Genomic DNA, 15,301 nt, shown 5'->3' with positions numbered 1-15,301 from the left:
AAAATGAGATCGACAGGAAGTGCAAAATGGCTAAGCAGGGGTGGCTGGAGGACAAATGTAAGGATGTAGAGGCTTGTCTCGCTAGGGGTAAGATAGATACTGCCTACAGGAAAATTAAAGAGACCTTTGGAGAGAAGAGAACCACTTGTATGAATATCAAGAGCTCAGATGGCAATCCAGTTCTAAGCAAAGAATGGAAGGCAGAAAGGTGGAAGGAGTATATAGAGGGTTTATACAAGGGCGATGTACTTGTGGACAATATTATGGAAATGGAAGAGGATGTAGATGAAGATCAAATGGGAGATAAGATACTGCGTGAAGAGTTTGACAGAGCACTGAAAGACCTGAGTCGAAACAAGGCACCGGGAGTAGACAACATTCCATTAGAACTACTGATGGCCTTGGGAGAGCCAGTCATGACAAAACTCTACCATCTGGTGACAAGATGTATGAGACAGGCGAAATACCCACAGACTTCAAGAAGAATATAATAATTCCAATCCCAAAGAAAGCAGGTGTTGACAGATGTGAAAATTACCGAACTATCAGTTTAATAAATCACAGCTGCAAAATACTAACGCGAATTCTTTACAGACGAATGGAAAAACTGCTAGAAGTGGACCTCGGAGAAGATCAGTTTGGATTCTGTAGAAATGTTGGAACACGTGAGGCAATACTAACCTTACGACTTATCTTAGAAGAAAGATTAAGAAAAGGCAAACCTACGTTTCTAGCATTTGTAGACTTAGAGAAAGCTTTTGACAACGTTAACTGGAATACTCTCTTTCAAATTCTGAAGGTGGCAGGGGTAAAATACAGGGAGCGAAAGGCTATTTACAATTTGTACAGAAACCAGATGGCAGTTATAAGAGTCGAGGGGCATGAAAGGGAAGCAGTGGTTGGGAAAGGAGTGAGACAGGGTTGTAGCCTCTCCCCGATGTTATTCAATCTGTATATTGAGCAAGCAGTAAAGGAAACAAAAGAAAAATTCGGAGTAGGTATTAAAATTCATGGAAAAGAAGTAAAAACTTTGAGGTTCACCGATGACATTGTAATTCTGTCAGAGACAGCAAAGGACTTGGAAGAGCAGTTGAACGGAATGGACAGTGTCTTGAAAGGAGGATATAAGATGAACATCAACAAAAGCAAAACGAGGATAATGGAATGTAGTCAGATTAAATCGGGTGATGCTGAGGGGATTAGATTAGGAAATGAGACACTTAAAGTAGTAAAGGAGTTTTGCTATTTAGGGAGCAAAATAACTGATGATGGTCGAAGTAGAGAGGATATAAAATGTAGACTGGCAATGGCAAGGAAATCGTTTCTGAAGAAGAGAAATTTGTTAACATCGAGTATAGATTTAAGTGTCAGGAAGTCGTTTCTGAAAGTATTTGTATGGAGTGTAGCCATGTATGGAAGTGAAACATTGACGATAACCAGTTTGGACAAGAAGAGAATAGAAGCTTTCGAAATGTGGTGCTACAGAAGAATGCTGAAGATAAGGTGGGTAGATCACGTAACTAATGAGGAGGTATTGAATAGGATTGGGGAGAAGAGAAGTTTGTGGCACAACTTGACTAGAAGAAGGGATCGGTTGGTAGGACATGTTTTGAGGCATCGAGGGATCACAAATTTAGCATTGGAGGGCAGCGTGGAGGGTAAAAATCGTAGAGGGAGACCAAGAGATCAATACACTAAGCAGATTCAGAAGGATGTAGGTTGCAGTAGGTACTGGGAGATGAAGAAGCTTGCACAGGATAGAGTAGCATGGAGAGCTGCATCAAACCAGTCTCAGGACTGAAGACCACAACAACAACAACAACTAAGCATGAAGAGCGTTAACTGTTGAAGATAAACTGTGCATAAGGAATTAACCTCTTTGGGTTCGCAACTATTCAGTACTCGTTGAATTAATAAAAGTTGCAGGACACTAAACGCTAATTTCTAATTGGGTTATGCATGTGGAAATGAAATGAGCATACGGCATTGTGAGCCGGGAGCCCCCACTCAGGGAAGTTCGGCCGCCGAGGAAAAGTACTTATTGCATTCGATATCACATTGGGCGACTTGCGCGTCGGAGATGGGGATGAAATGATGATAAGGAGAACACAACACCCAGTCCACGAGCGGAGAAAATCTCCTGCCCTAAAGTGCGCGTCATATATCTTGGCGGCCGAGTTTAGGTTCGTTCTGCGCATCTGACGTCAGAAAACACAGTCAGCCAATGAACAGAGAACGACGTTGCCAGATCTCGACTGCAGTGCAGAGCACGGACGAGTCTCTTCAGTTTTAGAAACGTTCAGTCATAAATACAGTAATAGAACAAAAGCAATGTTTTGATAGCAGACTTTCTTTTATAGAAAGTTTGGAAAAAGCATTCTTTATACTAATTGCTTCATATTCTAATAATTAATTAAACCATACAAGCAATAAGACTCCTAACTCAGGCGATAGCAAGGAAAGGTGTTTGTTTGAATCTCACGAACTGCTTTTTCGCAATAAAGAACAGCGGTAATTGTTTATCTCCTATTGTACTTCGACGAAGCGTGAGTAATTCATAGTCATACCAACAGTGTTTATAAGTAGTTGCGTGAGGTTTTAGAGTCCTTATGGAGATACACTCTTGGATGAGCCGATGTAGCGGAACGGTTAAGGTGTTGGGCTGCCAGGTGAAAGGACACGAGTTCAAACCTTGTGCGGGGCTTAATATTTTCTTTATTTAAAAACAATATTGGAGTGCCTTACTTCACGATTTTTATTCGTTTGAATGAAATTTCTAGTGCTTTGCCTCTTCATTAACTTTTTCGCTGCTGCAGACACGTGCTCCCCGCATTTCGCGCTGTGCGCGATTTTGTCATCACTGCACTTCTCGCCTGTGCAGACACATGGTGTTCCCACTGCTTTGACACACTTATCATTCGATTTCACAAAAACTATTTGGCCAAAAAATTTGATTTTTACATGTCTTCTTGACTGATACCTTCCCCCCATAAATGACTTAATTTTGTTTTGATGTGTAGCATTAAATGTAGTAAACCATTGCACGAAATTTTGAAGAGTTTGCAGAGGTAAAAGTCCATAGCGTATACTTTCCGTATGGTCGATTTTAGTTGCCACAATGTTGAGAATGAAATGTGGACAAGATACCTAAATTTCATATAATATTTACTGTATAACAATATCTCATTTAATTTAAGTACCACATAGGTGTCGTATGTAATATTGAGAAATATTCCGCCTTTCGCGACTGTAAAACAAGTTTTATTTACACAGGGCGCGTTTGGCTTTATTTTAAAGTGAAAGGTGAAAAGGTATGGCACATACACAATGGTATTCATGTTCTATTTCTTGTTTTTGTTACACAGTCGCAGTTTTACCAATGGTATTGAAATATATCCATCTTCTGCAACTGTAATGAGCGACTTATTTAGACCAGATGCGTTTCTCTCTTTTGAAGCATCATAAAAGGACTGTATTTTATGTCTTCCATTGCCAAGTCACCTTTCGTAGTTTTGTGCTGCGGTAGCACAATATTCAACGTTTGTGTTGGCTCATCAGTGTTTTAGCAAATAAATGCTGTTTGTGTGTGCCACACACGAAATTATATTTGACATAGCTCTGAGCACTTCACTGACAGACAGTATATTCAAGTCCTAATGTTTTTGTAAGTCCACAGTTTTGTTTAATGTATTTTGTCTACTTCCTTTTGATTGATTGAAGTGCTTTAAAATAAAGCCAAACGTGCCCAGTGTAAGTAAAACTTTTGTTACAGTCGCGAAAGGTGGAATATTTCTGAATATTACATACGACACTTATGTGGTACTTAAATTAAATGAAATATATAGGTATCTTGTCCACATTTCATTCTCAACATTGTGGCAACTAAAATCGACCATCCGGAAAGTATACTCTATGGACTTTACCTCTGCAAACTCTTCAAAATTTCGAGCAATGGTTTACTATATTTAATGCTGCATAATAACTGCGTTGAACATCGAAACAAAATTAAGTCATTTATGGGGGGAAGGTATCAGTCAAGAAGATAGGTAAAAAACTAATTTTTGAGCCAAATAGTTTTTGTGGAATCGAATGATAAAGAGTGTCAAAGCAGTCGGAACACAATGTGTCTGCACAGGCGAGCAGTGCAGTGACAAAATCGCCCACAGCGCGGAATGCAGGGAGCACGTCTTTGTAGCAGTGAAAGGGTTAATGCGGCCGTGGTGGCTTCACTTCATGAACTGCGCGCTCCCCCCTAAACGTAAGCTTGCGAACTATGCTATACTATGGCGCTGCTTCTCTTGGCGCGTGCGTCGTGTGCAACTGGCAACGCAGCAATCTCCCGCGTCTAGGCGGGCATGCGCGAGCCGCCAAGATAAAAGAATTGAACTATAGTCGCGAATCGAACCCAGCCACTTGGCGTGGTATTCCGCCGGTCTGACCACTCGGCTAACGGGGGCGGACGGTTACGCACGTAATGTTACGGCATAAAGTCGATCGCCGGCACGCCAGTCGGGAACAATAGAACAGAGAGGGCTGTGGGAAGACATCAGCCAATCGTACGCTGACTGACCCCTCCCCAGGACGACAACGCTACGGCAGCAGCCTCTATGTGAAGAGAACGTAAGCGCCGTACCCGACTGGTCGAGCCCCAGTCGGAGAGTAGTTTCAAGATTAGCGAGTTCTATAGCAGCATCGACACTAGCTACTTTTCTTGTACAGTCTATGCTACTCGGCCTTGGGAATTGTTACACTGAAGAGATTTCTTATTTTGTCTGTCGCCCTTTGCTTGCAACACATCTGTTTAACACAGAGTTAATTATTGTATTTGTTCCTTTTGGAATAAAACTCATTAACACAATTTGTTTGAATATTGTCTAGCAATCCGAGAAAGTAGGTTTTCTAGACACCCCATATTGGACGACTAGGCTGGATTTAACATGTAACACTTACCCACGAATTTTGTCTTACAACGCGATATGATCACCTGTTTCATTTTGGTTGTTTTCTTGCCGTGAAAGTGTAGTCTGATATAGAACAAAAGTGTATCGACATGTGCTTTGGCGTGTTTCACGTGACATGTTTAGCGAAGTTCGTTGTTTTTTTTTTTTTTCCTTGATTTAGAGCACTACATGTGTGGAGGTTATTTCTATACCAGCGGAGTTGCTCGTAGAAATTTAACAAGGCAAAGTGTTTAGCAGGTACTGTATTAATGGTTCAGTAGACTTACGGCAAGGTTCTCGAATCACAATTGAAAGGAAGGCAAAACGGGTAGATGTTTCCATCTTCCCACTAGGTTATCTGAGAAATGGCTCTATTTGCCTGTTTCAGGGTAACAACCCTGCTTTTTGAACATCACCGCTTGGGGAAGAACAGGTGGCCTAATGTAAATGGACGGACACCGAGATCGTTATGATAAGTCAACTAACAGTTCACTAGTATCTACTATAAATAATTTAGTACTACTCAGCATTCACAAAAATGAAAGTTTGTAAAACAAGCTGTTGTAGTCTAGTTCCTCATTATTAAGACGATGGTAATCGCTCCTGCATTATTGCGATATGGATTATTGGTTGTAGGTGTGTGAACAGCATTTTCGACCTCATGAAATTATAAGAACATCTCAGGATAGGCGACAGTATGTATGCCACTAGAAATATAATATTTAGCCAGAAAAAAGCGCTCCTCAGAATGCCAACCAGTGGAAACTGTGCTTGGGGGCTGAGCCACGTGTGGCTCGTGTTCATTCCATATCTCATTGGAATTCCTGTTTTTACTGTACAACCACCTCGGTATGTTAATTTCAATTACTGGTGTCACTGAGTTGCCGCCTTGCCTGCCCGTGAGCGGCAACAGCGGCACTTATCGATATAAGCCCTGGCGTATTATTTTTGCTGACTGCTATGATTTCCAGGTCGTCATGTGTCGTGATGTCAGTTAGAACGTGCCAGCAGTTAGTTTGGACCTGGCAGTGTTTGAGTTGGCATGCAGTACAAGTTCAGTCGGGGCGTGGCAGCAGTGTGGTCCGGACTGCCATGACTCGCCCGATGGAGTGGGGTTGACTTTGGTTGGTTGTCGGTCGGTCGTCTTGCCGGATGACGTGTATTTGACCGGCGGTCGCTTATGGGGTGGCGTTGTGTGCCGACTCGTGATTCGTTCCTCTTATTGTACATTCACTGCAATTAACATTCTCTAGTTCTTCATGCAAGTGTTCGTGACACTTTGTGTAGTTCGTGTGATTTTTATTGACAAGTTATTTTAAATTTTGTCGGTGTACTGGCTCTGAGGAGTCGGTCGGTTGTTGTGGATCAGCCAGGAAGTCTCCGCACGGCGCAGTGGGCTGGGCCTGCAGTGCCGGAGTGTTGTTCCGATTGCTACGAGGTTCATGGCTCACCGACCCAGGACGTCAAAGTTGAGTGCTGATTTAATTACCGAAGCCAGTCTGTTCACATTGTGCCATTGGTTTTCATGGTTGGCTGTTGGGGGTATTCCCGTGAGCAACAGCGAGTGTTCGACTTGGCGAAAGTTTGGCCATCATCTGGCGGTGTTCAACTGTATTCTGGTTATTTGAAGTCCAAGTGCACCCGCGGAATTTTCTGCCTTGTGGCCGTTAGCGTTGTTACCTGCTGTGGCCATTGACGTAAAATTCTGGCAGTGTCCTTTCCTCACCATGTTGTCACTGTCCAACACGTGCGTGTAGTTTTGACAGCTTACGCATACTTGGTTGTGGATGGCTATACCTTTTACATTTTGGCTTTGGAGTTCCTTGTGTACTGGTCAAGTGGAAAGCACGTCGTCTTGTCAGTGGGTCCGTTGGCTGTCTCTTGGATGGGTTGTCGGCGGATCGAATATAGTTGGGCCGACTACCTGTCTCCCCTAAGCGAACGTTAATATTTCAAATGCAGACCGACCCCTGGAAACTTCTGAGCGCCGCTGGCTATACTGCCTTATCTCATTGGTGTTTGATAGTGTTATTTTAATGGCCCATAGTCAATGGTTTGAATCTGTATACTTTTAGTTGGGTTTTAAATAATGGGCCTTCAGCCGTTTTAAAATTGAAAGTTCCTTACTTGTCATGTCTTGCATTGTTTGGGCGTTCAGCCTCATAAATTTTTTTTTTTGATAAAAATTTGGGCCTTCTGCCTTTTGAAAATTCACTGTAGTTGTGTTTTTTAAACATGGACCTTCAGCCGTCTTACAATTAAAATTCCTTACTTGTTAAGTCTTAGATTGTTTGGGCCTTCAGCCTCATTTTAAATATTTTTTTTTCTGGATAAAGCTTTGCGCCTTCCGCCTTTTGTGAATTTATTGTATTTGCGTTTTTTAATCTTGGGCCTTCAGCTGTCTAAAAATTTAAATGCCTTACTTGTTAAATCTTACATTGTTCGGGCCTTCAGCCTCACTTAAAAAATTATTTAAGGGTAAATCCTTGGGCTTTCTGCCTTGTAAAAATTTATTGTAATTGTGTTTTGAATCATGGGCCTTCAGCCGTTTTAAAGATTTAAAGAGGTTGTGCCCTTAAGCCATAAGATTGTGTGACATATTCAGTCGATAGTTAAGCTCGGGAATTTGCACTGTAATGTTTGGGCAACTAAATAAAGTTATATGTGTTCGAGTGTAACTGACAGCAGCTCATTTTTGGCCCCCTTTCCACCATTCGAACTACCTGTCCTGTCCTGTGGATTAACCAGGCGTTTCGGGGGCATCAGACTTGTATGACTCCTCTTAGTAGGTGGTTTGCTCAGCCCACAGGCCACCTTGATCTAAGTGGTGTTGCCTACTGTTTGTCTCTGAGATTGCCGAAACACCTCTGTCACGTTCACTCACTATATCATGCTTGGACAAGTAACATGCCGTGGTGAAATATGGTATTTATATTGCATCCTCCATCCTACCAGAATACAGTTGCTCGTCCGATGCACCGTTCACATGTAATGCGTTTTGAGTCCCTGGCATGCTGTTCACAGTGTGGTGACCCCATTAATCGAGAGAGGCCCTCTTGAGGTGTTCGCGATGATGATGATGATGATGATGATGATGATGATGTTTGGTCTGTTAGGCGCTCAACTGTGCGGTTATCAGCGTCCTTACAAAGTCCCAACCTTTGCTCAGTCCAATCTCGCCACTTTCGTGAATGATGATGAAATGATGAGTACAACACAAACACCCAGTCATATCGAGGCAGGTGAAAATCCCTGACCCCGCCGGGAATCGAACCCGGGACCCCGGATTCAGGAAGCGAGAACGCGACAGCGAGATCAGGAGATGCGTACAGGTATTCACGAGATGTGTGCGTTGTTCCGCGTTACCATCGCAGAAGACGAACCTATTGCTGAAATATTGTCAGCAATCAGTGTCTGTTCTCAGAAAAAAAAAAAAAACAGAGTAAAATGGAAGAAGGTTTTAATTGAGGACCAGTATATCGGCCTCTATCTGGTCATCGTCATCGCATAGACGCCATTCCATGAAAGCTGATTTTAGTTGTGACGATCTCCAATGAATAAATCATCGACATGGGAATTTGTCGCTAAGTAAGCATTCATTCTACACCATCATGTCAGAAGCACCTAACGTGTGAAGTCAATTTCTAATGGGTAAACGAAGTGAGAACAAACCTTCCATCAGAGTGTTTCAAAACCACACAAAACGGGACTGCGAGACAGAGCAATATCCTGTTTATTTCAAATACGAGGCTTTTAACCTAAAATACGCGTCTGTTCCAAGCAGTAGTGATGTAAGAAGCACCTCACCTTGCGCATTCACACCACCTGCTCTTCTCCCTCCCCTTCTCAAGTAGCACAGTACATATGACAACGAAGAATATACACTCCTAGAAATTGAAATTAGAACACCGTGAATTCATTGTCCCAGGAAGGGGAAACTTTATTGACACATTCCTGGGGGTCAGATACATCACATGATCACACTGACAGAACCACAGGCACATAGACACAGGCAACAGAGCATGCACAATGTCGGCACTAGTACAGTGTATATCCACCTTTCGCAGCAATGCAGGCTGCTATTCTCCCATGGAGACGATCGTAGAGATGCTGGATGTAGTCCTGTGGAACGGCTTGCCATGCCATTTCCACCTGGCGCCTCAGTTGGACCAGCGTTCGTGCTGGACGTGCAGACCGCGTGAGACGACGCTTCATCCAGTCCCAAACATGCTCAATGGGGGACAGATCCGGAGATCTTGCTGGCCAGGGTAGTTGACTTACACCTTCTAGAGCACGTTGGGTGGCACGGGATACATGCGGACGTGCATTGTCCTGTTGGAACAGCAAGTTCCCTTGCCGGTCTAGGAATGGTAGAACGATGGGTTCGATGACGGTTTGGATGTACCGTGCACTATTCAGTGTCCCCTCGACGATCACCAGTGGTGTACGGCCAGTGTAGGAGATCGCTCCCCACACCATGATGCCGGTTGGTTCAAATGGCTCTGAGCACTATGGGACTCAACTGCTGAGGTCATTAGTCCCCTAGAACTTAGAACTAGTTAAACCTAACTAACCTAAGGACACCACAAACATCCATGCCCGAGGCAGGATTCGAACCTGCGACCGTAGCGGTCTCGCGGTTCCAGACTGCAGCGCCTTTAACCGCACGGCCACTTCGGCCGGCCCATGATGCCGGGTGTTGGCCCTGTGTGCCTCGGTCGTATGCAGTCCTGATTGTGGCGCTCACCTGCACGGCGCCAAACACGCATACGACCATCATTGGCACAAAGGCAGAAGCGACTCTCATCGCTGAAGACGACACGTCTCCATTCGTCCCTCCATTCACGCCTGTCGCGACACCACTGGAGACGGGCTGCACGATGTTGGGGCGTGAGCGGAAGACGGCCTAACGGTGTGCGGGACCGTAGCCCAGCTTCATGGAGACGGTTGCGAATGGTCCTCGCCGATACCCCAGGAGCAAGTGTCCCTAATTTGCTGGGAAGTGGCGGTGCGGTCCCCTACGGCACTGCGTAGGATCCTACGGTCTTGGCGTGCATCCGTGCGTCGCTGCGGTCCGGTCCCAGGTCGACGGGCACGTGCACCTTCCGCCGACCACTGGCGACAACATCGATGTACTGTGGAGACCTCACGCCCCACGTGTTGAGCAATTCGGCGGTACGTCCACCCGGCCTCCCGCATGCCCACTATACGCCCTCGCTCAAAGTCCGTCAACTGCACATACGGTTCACGTCCACGCTGTCGCGGCATGCTACCAGTGTTAAAGACTGCGATGGAGCTCCGTACGCCACGGCAAACTGGCTGACACTGACGGCGGCGGTGCACAAATGCTGCGCAGGTAGCGCCATTCGACGGCCAACACCGCGGTTCCTGGTGTGTCCGCTGTTCCGTGCGTGTGATCATTGCTTGTACAGCCCTGTCGCAGTGTCCGGAGCAAGTATGGTGGGTCTGACACACCGTTGTCAATGTGTTCTTTTTTCCATTTCCAGGAGTGTACATTTCCCTGCTCCTTGTTTCAGTAATGGCGATTTAAACTGTCCTCTTAAGTTCCTGCTTAGCCACTTACTCGATAAATAGACAAATATTTATTTCATCCTTCGTTTTCAAATCAAACGGAAATATAAATAACGTCTAATATTCCAGAATATATTTGTATTGACACATACTAAATACGGATTTAGAAAACATCGTTCTTCTGAAACACAACTACCTCTTTACTCACAAGACGTGTTGAGTGCAATAGACAGGGAATTTCAAAGTAATTCCGTATTTCTAGATTTCCAGAAGACTTTTGACAGCGTACCTCACGAATGGCTTGTAATCCGATTGTATGCTTATGGACTATTGTCTCATTCATGCGACTGGATTACTGATTCTCTGTCAGGGAAGTTCGTAGTAATTGACAGAAACTCATCGAGTAAAATAGAAGTGACTTCTGGCGTTCCCCAAGGTAGTGTTATAGGCCCTCTGCTGTTCGTTACCTATATAAACGATTTAGGAGCCAATCTGGTAGCAGCTTAGGTTGCTTGCAGATGATGCTGTCGTTTATCGTCTAGTATAAAGTCATCAGAAGATCAAAACCAATTCCAAAATGTGATGTGTATGGTGCGAAAATTGATAACTGACCCTAAATAATAAGTGCTAAACGGAATCCGTTAACTCCGGTTACACGATAAATCAGTCAAATCTAAAGGCCGTAAATTCAACTAAATACCTAGGAACTACAATTACGTCCAACTTAAATCGGAAAGAACACATAGAAAATGTTGTGGTGAAGGCAAACCAAAGACCGTGTTTTATTGTCAGTACACTTGTAAGACGCACCAGATCTACTATACACTACGCTACGTGCGTCCTTTTGTGGAGTACTGGTGCTCGGTGTGGGATCCTTACCCGATAGGATTACCGGAGTACATCGAGAGAGTTCAAAGGAGGACAACTCGTTTAGTGTTATCGAGAAATAGGGGAGAAAGTGTAACGGACATGATACAGAATTTGAGGTGGACATCAGTAAACGAAAGGCGTTTCTCGTTGCTGCGGTATCTTCTCACGAAATGTCAGTCCCCAGCTTTCTCCTCCGAATGCGAAAACATTTTGTTGATGCCGAGCTACATAGGGAGAAACGACCATCATAATGATCTAAGGGAAAGTAGAGCTCGTACTGAAAGATATAAGTGTTCTTTTTTTCTGCGCGCTGCTTGAGAGTGGAATAATAGAGAATTATTGTAAAGGTGGTTCAATGAACCCTCTGCCAGGCACTGAAGGTAATTTGAAGAGTAGCCATGTTGATGTAGATGTGTTACATTCATAGGAAAACCCAAGAATGTATTATCAGTGCTAACATGATAGAAAAAACAAACAAAAGAAAAAAATTTAGCACAGAGGAGGGCCTACAACCTTCAGCCCTTACGCTACACCATAGTTATGTAATTTCGGCCTTTTGTCTTGGGTATCACAGGGACCCGGCAGGTTAGCCGAGAGCACTAATGCGCTGCTTCCTGGACTCGGGTAGGCGCATAGTCCCAGGATCGAATCCGCCCGGCGGAGTAACGACGAGGGCCAGTGTGCTGGTCAGCCTGGATGTGGTTTTTAGGCTCTTTTTCACATCCCACTAGTTGAATACTGGGCTGGTCCCTCCTCAGTTACACGCCTCGCAGACATTTGAAACACATTCGCACTATTTCATGATTTACACTAGATGCAGACAGCTGGGGTTCACTGATTACGTCGCCTGTGGTACAGGCTGAGGTCAGAAACCCCTTCAAATTAGCCAGCCATAATCAGATTGTAACCATGCCGACCCTGAGAAAACTGCGGGATGAGACACAAGCGAAAGAAAGAAAGAAGTCTTGGGTATCACAGTGTCTCTTGAAGGCTTATATTGCTGATGACAGGGGTGACGTGTTTGTGACAAATCTTCAATGTGCCGTTACTGTAAGTTGCAGTAAAAAACAGATAAGTGTGCCAAAGAAATATGGCGTCTGCCACATCCAGTCATTTACGTCTGGAGCGAATGCATGTTGAACGTTTAGCGTCTTCGCCTTCAAATGACTGTGTGGAACTAAAAGGGGAGTTTCGCGTGACAAATTTATGCAGTTTCCGTACGACACAAGCTCCGTACGGACTTTCAGAATCAAATGGCCGTTATGCCCGCCCGTCCCCTACTACTGTTAGTTACTTTTTTCCTCAGTTATCTGTCTTCTGGCTGGTTTGATGCGGCCCACCACGAATTCCTCTTCGGCGCCAACCTCCTCATGTCAGAGTAGCACTTGCTAGCTACGTCCTCAGTTACTTGATGTATTCCAGTCTGCATCTTCCCCTTTAACTTTACCCTTTATATCGAGTACAACGGAGGATAATCCCTTATGTGTTAACACGTGTCCCGCCATCCTGTTTCTTCTTCTTGCTTTGTTTTCCACGTATTTCTTTGCTCGCAGATTTCATGCTCTCTACTGGATGTAAAATTAGAGCCTCTTGATACCTTCATTAACTGATTGTATAGACAGTGTGGAATGCTACCGTCTGTTTTGTCTCTTGGTAATTGACTGAGGGAACAAGGAGAACCCAGGATAGCGGGAGAGTTTTCCGTTCCATGCGTCCTGCGTCATCCTACTTGACCGTCCGATAGAATGACTAAAACGAACCATACATCTTATCGACATAAATGCTAGGAGTTAACAGAACCTCCGCATTACTCGCAGTGCAGCCTTTTTGTGCTGAGGTTACGTTGCCTGGTATCAGATAAGTTTTTATAAGCCCACGACAAATTTCCTGTCTAGTCTTTTCTGCCACATCCAAAGGAAGGCGTCTCTCGACTTCTCCAATATTTCAAACGAAAAGTATTAAAAATGGCTTATCCGATATCGGTGCAAAGTTAGAGCCTTCACTTGGTACAGAAGGCGCTGCGTTGTACAAGCTTCTCTCCGTCGAGCTGACTCTGTACTTGTCGATGCTATCGCCTGTGAACTCTGTGGATTCATGGAAACCTTATGGCTCCATTCTACCTTCGCTCGGGTCACATCATCGACCATCTGGCAGAATACAGGAGGAAATATGCAGCTCTTGTAGCTGTAGATGCTGTTACTTTTCCCAGTAAAGTAGTCTTTTGAAACAATATCTATCATTATAGCAAAACTGCAATTGTAGCACGTCGTATGTGTAGATGAAAATGTATGATGAAACACAATACAGAGCCCCGAATGAAATTTTCACTCTGCAGAGGAATGTGAGCTGATATGGAACTTCTTGGCAGATTAACACTGTGTGCCGGATCGAGACTCGAACTGCGGACCTTTGCCTTTTCCGGGCAAGTGCGTCTCCCATTTTTTTTTGTTCTGTTTTTCTCTCGTTTTTTTCCCACAGCAGCTGGTCAGGGCGGATGTCACATTACAGCTGTCCAAGTTGATTGCTGAACACTTCATTTTTTTTATTACCGCGTGTCCCTGTGGCGGAACACGCTGAGCTCCCGTGCAGGCAAAGCGAGTGAGCTGCCCATGCACGACTCTCGACTGGTGCTCACAGCTGTACTTCCAGCAGTACCTCATATCCTACCTATGAAACTTTTTAATCTACTACGAAGTATCACAATATAGCGTGTTTCAAAAATAATTTCACAAAATTGGGGGACAGGTTCCTCACAGCAAAGCAAGCAAAAAAGATTATATAAACGTGTTTCTGAAAAGCCTTCGTTTTCGAGTTATTAATAAAAGCTTACAACAGGCTGTATTCCTATGTTAAAAATATGGTTCGCGTTGTTGTTATTCGGAGTTGTTACAACATTCAAGTCGCATTTACAGTCAATATTCTCACAAAACATCTCTTTTTTATGTAATCAAAGCTTAAAAATAACTAAATATCAAGATTCCGTCACGTGATCGAAAACACACTGTTATTGTCTGACGCTCTAGTGACGTCACAGACCAGAACTAAGACGAAGCTATGGGTGTGTTATAACAGGAATGTTAGCCGTAGTTGCCCGCTTTTGAAGTACTTTTTCTGCAAATAATTTAGCTATTAAGTGAAGTAAAATGCTTACAAATTTTAAGTAACAATAGAAAGAAATTTCGTGAACGCTGATAGTGCAAAGCTTATGAAAATTGACGTGTTTATGCTCTACTCATTTAGAGCGGTGATATGTACAAGACGGACATTCTTTTGCCTGCTCCCTGCAGCGTCATTAAAAATGTTCAAAGCTAAGGAAGTGCCGAAATTTTGCAAATGGATCCGTATATTACAAATAGACTGCGACTATCTCTCTTGGAATACGACTCAAAGCACAATAAAATTATTACTGGCAACTCTTAGTGCTCATTTCCGATTTGCAAGATACTCAGCAGAGGTATGACAACAAGCATGGGCTCTGTGGCCCAACGGGTAGCGCATGTAACTCGGGCTAAGAACAACGCAGGTTCCAATTCAATTCTGGAAGGGTCATATATTTTTACATCTTCCACTAAGTCTTAGAGGCTGTTCTGAATTACGTCCCCATAACACCTGTAAGACTTGCTCGGAGAATGTATGATCTATCGGATGAGCACCTACAATTCCAGCTCACATATTAAATTAAACTGATGGTGATGCCTAATCTGTACTGTAGCCTCGGTGTTGTGACGGGCCATATGCGTTGGTTGTGTGAAGATTGTATTGCTTCTCTTTCAAGTGCTGCCTCGCCTGTAATCAAAACTGAAGAGAAATACGACGCATTGGCACTTTGTCCAACAAACCATCGGCACAAGTTCTGTGACGGATGATCAGAAGGTGTAAGGCTCTGTACATATTGAAGATGATACAGATACATGAGTTCGTGTTCAAGTATCCACCATGCTGAACTTGTAGATGTCACA

This window comes from Schistocerca nitens, chromosome 5 (genome assembly GCF_023898315.1).
Source record: "Schistocerca nitens isolate TAMUIC-IGC-003100 chromosome 5, iqSchNite1.1, whole genome shotgun sequence".
Taxonomy (NCBI): Eukaryota; Metazoa; Arthropoda; class Insecta; order Orthoptera; family Acrididae; genus Schistocerca; species Schistocerca nitens.
The sequence above is the reverse complement of the archived record's forward strand: the minus strand, read 5'-3'. Positions refer to the sequence as shown.